The sequence below is a fragment of the Castor canadensis genome, chromosome 11 (assembly GCF_047511655.1).
Source record: "Castor canadensis chromosome 11, mCasCan1.hap1v2, whole genome shotgun sequence".
NCBI classification, from domain to species: Eukaryota; Metazoa; Chordata; class Mammalia; order Rodentia; family Castoridae; genus Castor; species Castor canadensis.
Genome location: NC_133396.1, coordinates 164,789 through 172,776, shown reverse-complemented (window position 1 = coordinate 172,776; position 7,988 = coordinate 164,789).

Sequence of the window (7,988 nt, the reverse complement as noted above, 5' to 3'; positions counted from 1 at the left end):
GCCCAGCATGTATACAACGTAGATGTAGACAGTCACCTGTCTTCCTTCTCTGAGGATTGTCACTGTCTTCCTTCTCTGGATTTTGCTCTGCACTCTTTAGCACTGGAGTCAGAAATCCTCATAAGAAATAGTGGGATGGTTGGAGTGGAGTGGGTCTGCATGTGGGATGACCAGGCAGGGCTGTCTTGGGACCAGCCTCTCCTCCAGGGCTGTTCCATGCTGTGGACGCCAAGATCCTGTGGCATCACACCTTGTGGCCTCACGGACTGCAAGGGAGCTCAGGCCCATGTTTGTGGGGTGTTGGGCCCTCTTGAAGCCCCTCCTCACTGCACACTGACTGCACATATTTCTAACTGGTCTTGTTGCTGGAGGGTGTTTGTGTTGCTTCTCCACTCCTGAGTTAGTGAGCTGCAGACTGGGACCTCCTGGCCCAGCTGAGTCCTTGACCCAGCTCTGATTCTTTGGGAAGTGAGAAAGGCTCAGGTCAGGTCAGATTTTAAATGATAAGACATGGTAAATCAGAACCTAGGAGTTTGGTGGCACGGCGGCTCTGTGTCTCAGGGCCATGGCTGTGAGGGGAGACTCAGCTATTTTTGCCTTCTGAGGTTTAGTACTTCCTGCCTGGACGTTTTTTGGAAGTACAGGAAACACATGAGGTTTAGCTGAGGGAAAGTGCTTCCCGAAACCCGAGCCTGCCACAGGGGAGTGTGCAGGGGATGTAGCAACTTCCATAGAGACCTAGAGAGTGAGGTTCTGAAGAGGATTTGGAGGAGGATTCGGAATTCACCTTCTTCAGGAGGAAAATATCCTCAAAGTTTACCTAAAATCATGATTTTTAGAATGGGAAGTGGTTAAAGTTACTTATGGTGTGTGGAAATCACCATGTTTGAGTACTGGGAATGGGAATGAACCCAGACAACTGAACAGTGTGTGGAGAGAACAGTCCCGCATAGGCCTAACCCCACCATCCTCAGCCCTGTGACAAGGGCCACAGGTGTACCATCCCCTCTGGCAAGGTCTCCCCCCGCCCTACTCACTCTGTAGGGGCTGGCATGGGTCCTGCCCAGGGCTCTCTGAGATGCAGGCTGTTCCTGAGCAGGCCTTTCCTGGGAAAGGACCAGAAACCATATCCTGACAGCTGTGCTCTTCCCTTCTGCATAGCCATCATGGTAGCAGATCCCTGGGGCATGACTGACCTTGAACTGGGACCAGGACCAAAGCCAGTCCTTCCTCCCACCTCCTGGCCCCTGTGACACACTGTCATACACCTAAACACACTCCTACATGCTCACACATGCTCGCCACTCCAGTTTGTCCAGTGGCCTCTTACCTGTCTTCTAAGTCTGTTGGAGTTTCTCCCAGGTGGGCCTTGAGCACAGAACCTGCTAGGGCAGTCCAGCTTAGGGTGACCTCTTAGAGAGCATGACCATGTGCCCCATGCAACAGGAAGCAAGGTTCAGACACCCAGCACCAGGGTAACACCGCACAGGTTACCCTGTTTCCCCAGGGACATCTTGAGTGCTGGTTGCTTTGGAGGATGTGACTTTCAAGCTGGCATCAAAATCTTCTGCTGGTAAGGCCTTGTTGAGCCCCTACTGTATGCAGGACTTGTTTGTCCCCAAGTGACCAGGACACACTCTGTCTCAGGGTGCTACCATCTGGGGCAAGAACAGGGGCTGCCCAGCTGCGAAGTCTTCTGGTAGAGAAGGGTGAGAGTGGGCAGTAGCAGGGTGGACAAGGATGGGGTGGCTCCCACCTAGCCCAGCTGGTCAATACTGTCCTGACTATGTCCCTGAGGGAGATAGTTTGGCTATCAGAATCTCAGCTCACCGGTTGAACTCTGATAATGTGGGAGTAGAGGTTGTGGGGGCCAGGGGACCCTGGGCAGGGTGGGCAGACCTGGGAGGTGGCCAGGAAAGTGGTTGCAGACATTTGGATGCTGGTCACTTAGGGAGATGGCAGTCACTCTGCTCACCCTTGCCAGACTTCAAAGAAGTGAGGACACACAACATACAAAAGTGTCCACAAAAGGGCTTCCTGTTGACACTTTTGCCCCTTCTTCCTTGTGCTGCCAGCCAGGGCCTCACTAAATTCTGCCTCTGGCTGGGCTCTGCATCCCTGGGCAACAACTGGCCAAAACACATGAAACCATGCCACCCAGCCTCCATCCCTGCAATGTGCTTTTTTGAAATTTTGTTTGAAACCTGGATCCTGCCCCATAAACCAGAGCCAGTGTGAGGCCCACTGTTGTGCTACAACGTTTGTGCTGGAAATCAGAGGTGAACTGGAACCATGTGGACCAAACCCATATAAACCCTAAATAGGCACAACACCAAGTACCAGGAAGCCACACCTACCACAGGACCAGTGGAGGCTGTCAGGGATGGCCCTGCACCTCCAGACAACTGGCCTTTTTTTCTGATTGGTATATTCATGTTTATAGTTAGGAAGTGTGCTTTAAAGCATTTCAGTTAGATCTCCAGGCTTAAATCCTAATCTTTCTACCTTGTTCCCTCTATGACACAGACAAAGCTGGCAGGAGGCCACTTTTTGACCCAAGGAGGTAGATAGAAGGTGGTACCAAACCCCAACAGATGTTTAGGATGGGACACTGGACACTTTGGTGGTAGGACGGAACAGACTACAGCAGGTTAGGGTTAGGATTAGCGTTGGGGTAGTGAAGAAGTGGCCATTCCTAGTGGCCACAGCCACAGTGGGTGATGGGCCAGGACTGCTGGGGTTAAGGCTTAGCAGTGGAAATGATTGGGAGGGGGGATAGTTTGTGTTCCAAATCATAATGGCAAGCAGGAATGTTACTTCACTGCTGAGCTGGACTGACACCTCCCCTTGCCCTGGGGCTATACCCCAATGTTATCAGTTCATTTGGGTGGGAACTAGCCTTGATATGAGTTCCTCCCATATGACTCATGTCAATGGTGGACATTCCTCAACCATTCCAAAGCCTCCAGGCTGCCCTCTGTCAGCAGAGTCCCAAGCCTGACCATACATGGGGCCCAGACTGCAGTTGTCTTCGGGTCAATGTTGTCCCCCAGAGCCTGGAAAAATCTGTCTCCCTGTCCTCCTTCCCCTTCTTTTCTACCTTTTTAAATAATGTGTTTGCTTATCATGTCAGCAGAAGTCTAAACGTTGCAGAAAAAAAGCATCAGAGGATGTCATGTCACCCAGTTTATCTGGGAAGACTTGGTCTTGTTCTTAAGCATTGGTGTCAGTAGTGGGGGAGAGGGAGGGGGGCAGGGGAGAAAGGGGGGGGGAAGAAATGACCCAATCATTGTATGCACATATAAATCAAAGAAAAAAAATTAAAAAAAAAAAAAGCATTGGTGTCAGGATGTTTGGCTTTATTCTTCAGCTAATGTGGCCTCATTGTGTTCCTCCTCTGTGTGGCTTCCCCCCTCCAGGTCAGGGTTCCCTGGAGGCTCACCTAGACTAGGCTGGGCCTCCTGACAGCCACTACAGCACCGGACATTCCTCGGAACAGTTGCACACAAATGGGCCACTTTCTCCAGTGTGTCCCTACAGGAGTTACCTATCAATATTGGCTGCCCCAGGCAGTTCAAAGATTGGTTACCATTTGGGGCTGGAGGGAGGTCACCTCTGGACCTGAAAGACTGAATAAGACAGAGCATCTTCGGGGAAGCCAGTCTGGCAAGGGGTGAGGGGGCTATGGGTAGGTGTGAAAGGGGCAGAGTCTGCAAGGATTCCACTGATGCGGGCCTGGTTGTCTTTCTTAACTCTGAACTGAGAGCTGCGTACTCAGTTCACCATCCTCACCCAAAGGAAGGTCCTTCTGGGCTGTCTCACATCCAGAAGATTCCAAGGGGCACAGCTTTGGCTTTGGGGATACAGCCCCCCAAAAAACATGTGGAGATTGGGGTAGAGCCCAGGCATGGCTTGGACACTCACGTTGCAACAAGGTCTCAGCACCTGCCCTGCAGACCAAGGGGGTCCCCTTGTCTCTGCAGTGAGGAGATGCTACCTGTGGCTTCACAATGACTGGGAGGACCAGCCAGCCAGCCTTGTTCACACAAGGGTTTCCTCCCACTGAGCTAAGGCTGCTGGGATGTCACACTGATGCCTAGGCCACAAGGGCATGTGTGTGGGCCTGCATCACCTCCACCCATCTCGATACATCCAGCATAGTGACATTAGGCCATCCTTCAGTCCTGCCGTCCCTCCTCTTCACAGCATTTGCCCCAACCTACCCTTTCCTCTGGGGTTTCAGCCTGGTATTCCCGCTGGACACTGTGGGGAGAGGGTGGTACCATCCATGGTCAGCCAAGCCCTCTGACTGGGCCCCTGGATGCTCCCTCCATGCCCAGACCTGTAGCTGTCTTTCCCTGAACCCAGTGGTCTTGGGGTATGGTAGTGTACACAGGTGATGTGGCTACCATGTTGGGAATAGGCTGCTTGACCCCCCTCATTGTGTCTGCTCACCATCCTCTGAGCCTGATTTCACCTTTGTATCCTGATTCAGGATGGAACTGTCTGTCCTAGTGGAATGCCTGAGCTCCTGCCTTCTTCCTGTCCCAGACATGCTGATGAGGGGCCTGGACTTCAGGGCATCCCTTTCACGGCTCAAACATCCCCAAGGCTGCAGGCCTGGCTGTCAGCCCCTCTAGCTAGGAACAGTCCTGAGCTGTCCCATCCTGGCCTGGCCCCTTTCCAGGAAGAGGACTAGACGGGCTGATGACATGGGTACACCCCTGATGGAAGGTGTTTACAGCTGCCCCTACCTGTTAGGCTGAGTCATGAGGTGTGGGCTGGCCACTGTCTGCTGGAGAGGACCTGCCCTAGTCTCAGCTGGGACTTCACCCATGAACTGCAGGAAGGAGGCTGAGCCCAGGTCATTTGGTTCCTGGGTGGTGACCGTGCTGTCCATTGTCCCTCTTCCCTGTGTGCAGGCAGCTTCCCACCTGAGCTCCAGGCAGAGATGTGCTTAGCATCTGCATGATCCAGCCCCACCCTGATGACCAGCCCAGTGGGGTCTAGTGTCCATCCAGTGTGGGCACTGCAGCCAGTTTGAGCGGTGGCAGGACCAGATTTCTGGTTTAGCAGACTTTGACAAGACCCTGCCTTGTGCAGGTGGCACCAGGCACAGGGCCACCTCTCCCCCACCCCATGCCCCAGGCCCTGCTGGGTCTGGGAGGTGCTGTCCTATGCAGGAAACCAAAGACCACTAATGTTGGGAGGAGCAAGTCTTCCTCTCAGCTACAAACTTACAGGAAAGTAAGGGTTTCAACTGGGCAGTGATCTTCCATCCTGTATCTGGAGTCTCGGCACTGTTCTGCACTGTGATCACAGGTGGTCCCAGACAGAAGTGCTTTCTGGACTCCAGATGCAGATGGAGTGGCTACCAGGACTTCCTCAGGGCAATGCCTGGTCAGGATGGTCCAGTGGAACTCTTGCCAGCTGTGAACCCTCAGGGGGATCCTACTGCCCTGTGGCCTCCCAGCTGGACAGCAGGTTAGGAACAGACAGAGTCTCCATGTGGCCTGTGTCCATGTGGGCCACAGAGGAAATGATAGCACACACTTACAAACACCGAGTGGTGTCATGTCTGTGAGACCACAGTACATCATCATTATAGATGGGGCTCTTGCTCCAGTGTTTAAGACCAAAGGATCATAACCTCTGCAACCCCCAAAAGGTTTGGGAAAATGTGTGTGTGCACAAAGTAGAAGCACATCCTGTGGCCCTCACCATTGGTAAGACAGAGGGAGTGCCTCTGATGCCTATGAGGTTCCAAGCTGGGACATCAGGTGGTGGCTGCATGGGGACAACCTTTTCCCTAAAGCAGCGGGAGGCTGATTCCTTCTAGGCATTTCTGCCATGTGTCTCCTCTAGAATGAGAGGGCTGGACCCTGACTGACCACAGACCCTCTATGTGCATGGGCTGGCTGACCAGACTTGGGATTTCAGCCACTGTTGTCCAGTGTCCTCACTTGTTTTCTGTGTTCAATTCTTGTTGTCTTCCTCTTCTGCCTGACACCCTGGGCTTCTCCAGGGGCAAGTACCTAGCACAAGCATCCTATGGGGGGCAGAGCACGTCCTTCTCCTCAGTTTTAGCCCAACTGCTCAGCTTCTCTATACTTCTGCCCAGGGAGAAACTCTCTGGCTACAACTTCACCAGCAGTCTCCAAGTCAGGTCAGCTGCTCTGGGACAGAGACCCCGATGTCCAGCCCCAGCATGGGGCAGACACATGGACAGCTAAGCACTTGATCACTTGACCTGTTCCCAGTTTCTGGGCACATCTGACCAACCACATCTAGGGTTCACTTGGATATCAAGCTGTCACCTCCATATATGAAATCACATGCTATAGTTGGACTCCTCCTGAAGTCACCTTCCTTCACTGTGGGAGCTGCCTTAAGAAAGTCCAAGTGCCCACTGGTGGGTGGGGCCACTACAACTCACTACTTTGGGGCCGTAGTCTGCTCATGGCTAGGCAAAGGGAACCTGAGATTGCTGAGTAGTTGCTACAGACAACAACAATAATAATACTGTGCAGAACTGCCCAAACTGCTGAGCCCCAGTAGTGTGGGCATCACAACAAGGTCACATACCAGCTGCAGTCAGCCTGAACTCAAATCTGGAGCTGCCTGGCCTGAAGCCCACACTCAGCCGACTCAAGGAACCCCTGGGCTCCAGGCACGCCAGATGTGACTCTATTCCTCCCACTTTTTTTGTGACTTAGACAGTATAACCTGCTGGCAAATTAGGTTAGGGAGGAGCTAGGTGAAGAATTTACACACTGAAGGTTACTGGGTTGAAGCCGGCTGGGTCTCCATGAGCTGTTTCATGTTGTAATTGCATGTTACTCACTGCAGTTGCTAAATGTTAAATTATAAGCGTTGGCTCTTGGTGCATCATTTGACCACAATTACGATAATTATGTCCCTACAAGAAGGTCAGTAAAGTGACCTCAGAGAGGGACGTGGAGTGACAGATGACTTGGGGGCTGGAGGCTGAAGAGGGCAGTGGGACAGGTGTTCTTACCAAGCATCAAGGGGCAAAGGAAGGGCCATGGCTGGCTGGCTTCTTAAGGTTTTCAATGCTAAGAGGGAAAACCTCCATACATGTTTGGGGGAAGCCAAATGTCTTTCTGGAAGTGTATGGGGAAAGGGTGGTGATTCTTTAGTGAGTAGCTTCAGGTGATTGCCACTTTGTACAACAGAAGGGTCATTGGTACATATTTGAAACCTCAAGACTGGGCAAAACCTACAAGCATTGTGGGGAGAGTGTAATCAACATTCCTAAGAGACTCTCTGGTTAGCTCACATCCAAGGATGAGGTATTATATGTCAACACTGGGAACCCTACACTGGGAATTGGGGCTGCCCCATTCTGCAGGTAACTGAGGTTCAGAAATGGACTACGACCCCATAGCCTGTGGGAACCATAATGGGGATGCTGATGTCTAAGCCCTGTTGTCCATCACACACAGGACCTATGTGCACCCTAATGTTCCAGACCTACAACTCCTGCCCCCAGCAAGCTCCCTTCCCCAGTGTCAGGCCCCATGAAATGTGCCACCCCACAGTGTACACTGTAAAATCTCCAGGGCCAGACACACATGGCTGAGCCTGCTGCTATCACTCTGGTGCCCAGATGTGAGAAGCCATGTCCTGCCTTCTTGGCCTCAGGCCTGGCTGGGCTCAGGTCAGGGGTACCAAAGGAAATTATTACACCCTGTTCAGGAAGTGAATCCATTTGTGGAGGTGACAGCTTGACATCCAAGTGGACTCTAAATGTGCCCAATCAGATGTGCACAGAGGTTGGCACCATGAGTGCAGCAACTAAGTAATAATTATCCATCCAGGGGCAGCAGGGAATTATCACAGACATCTGCCCAGGAGGTGTTGGATGAACAGATGGAGGAAGGCGTCAAGGTTGAGTGACTGGCTCCAGCTTTGGCCTTACAGACACTGATTCTTTGGCGTGGATGGCATGTGGCTCAGTCCCCATG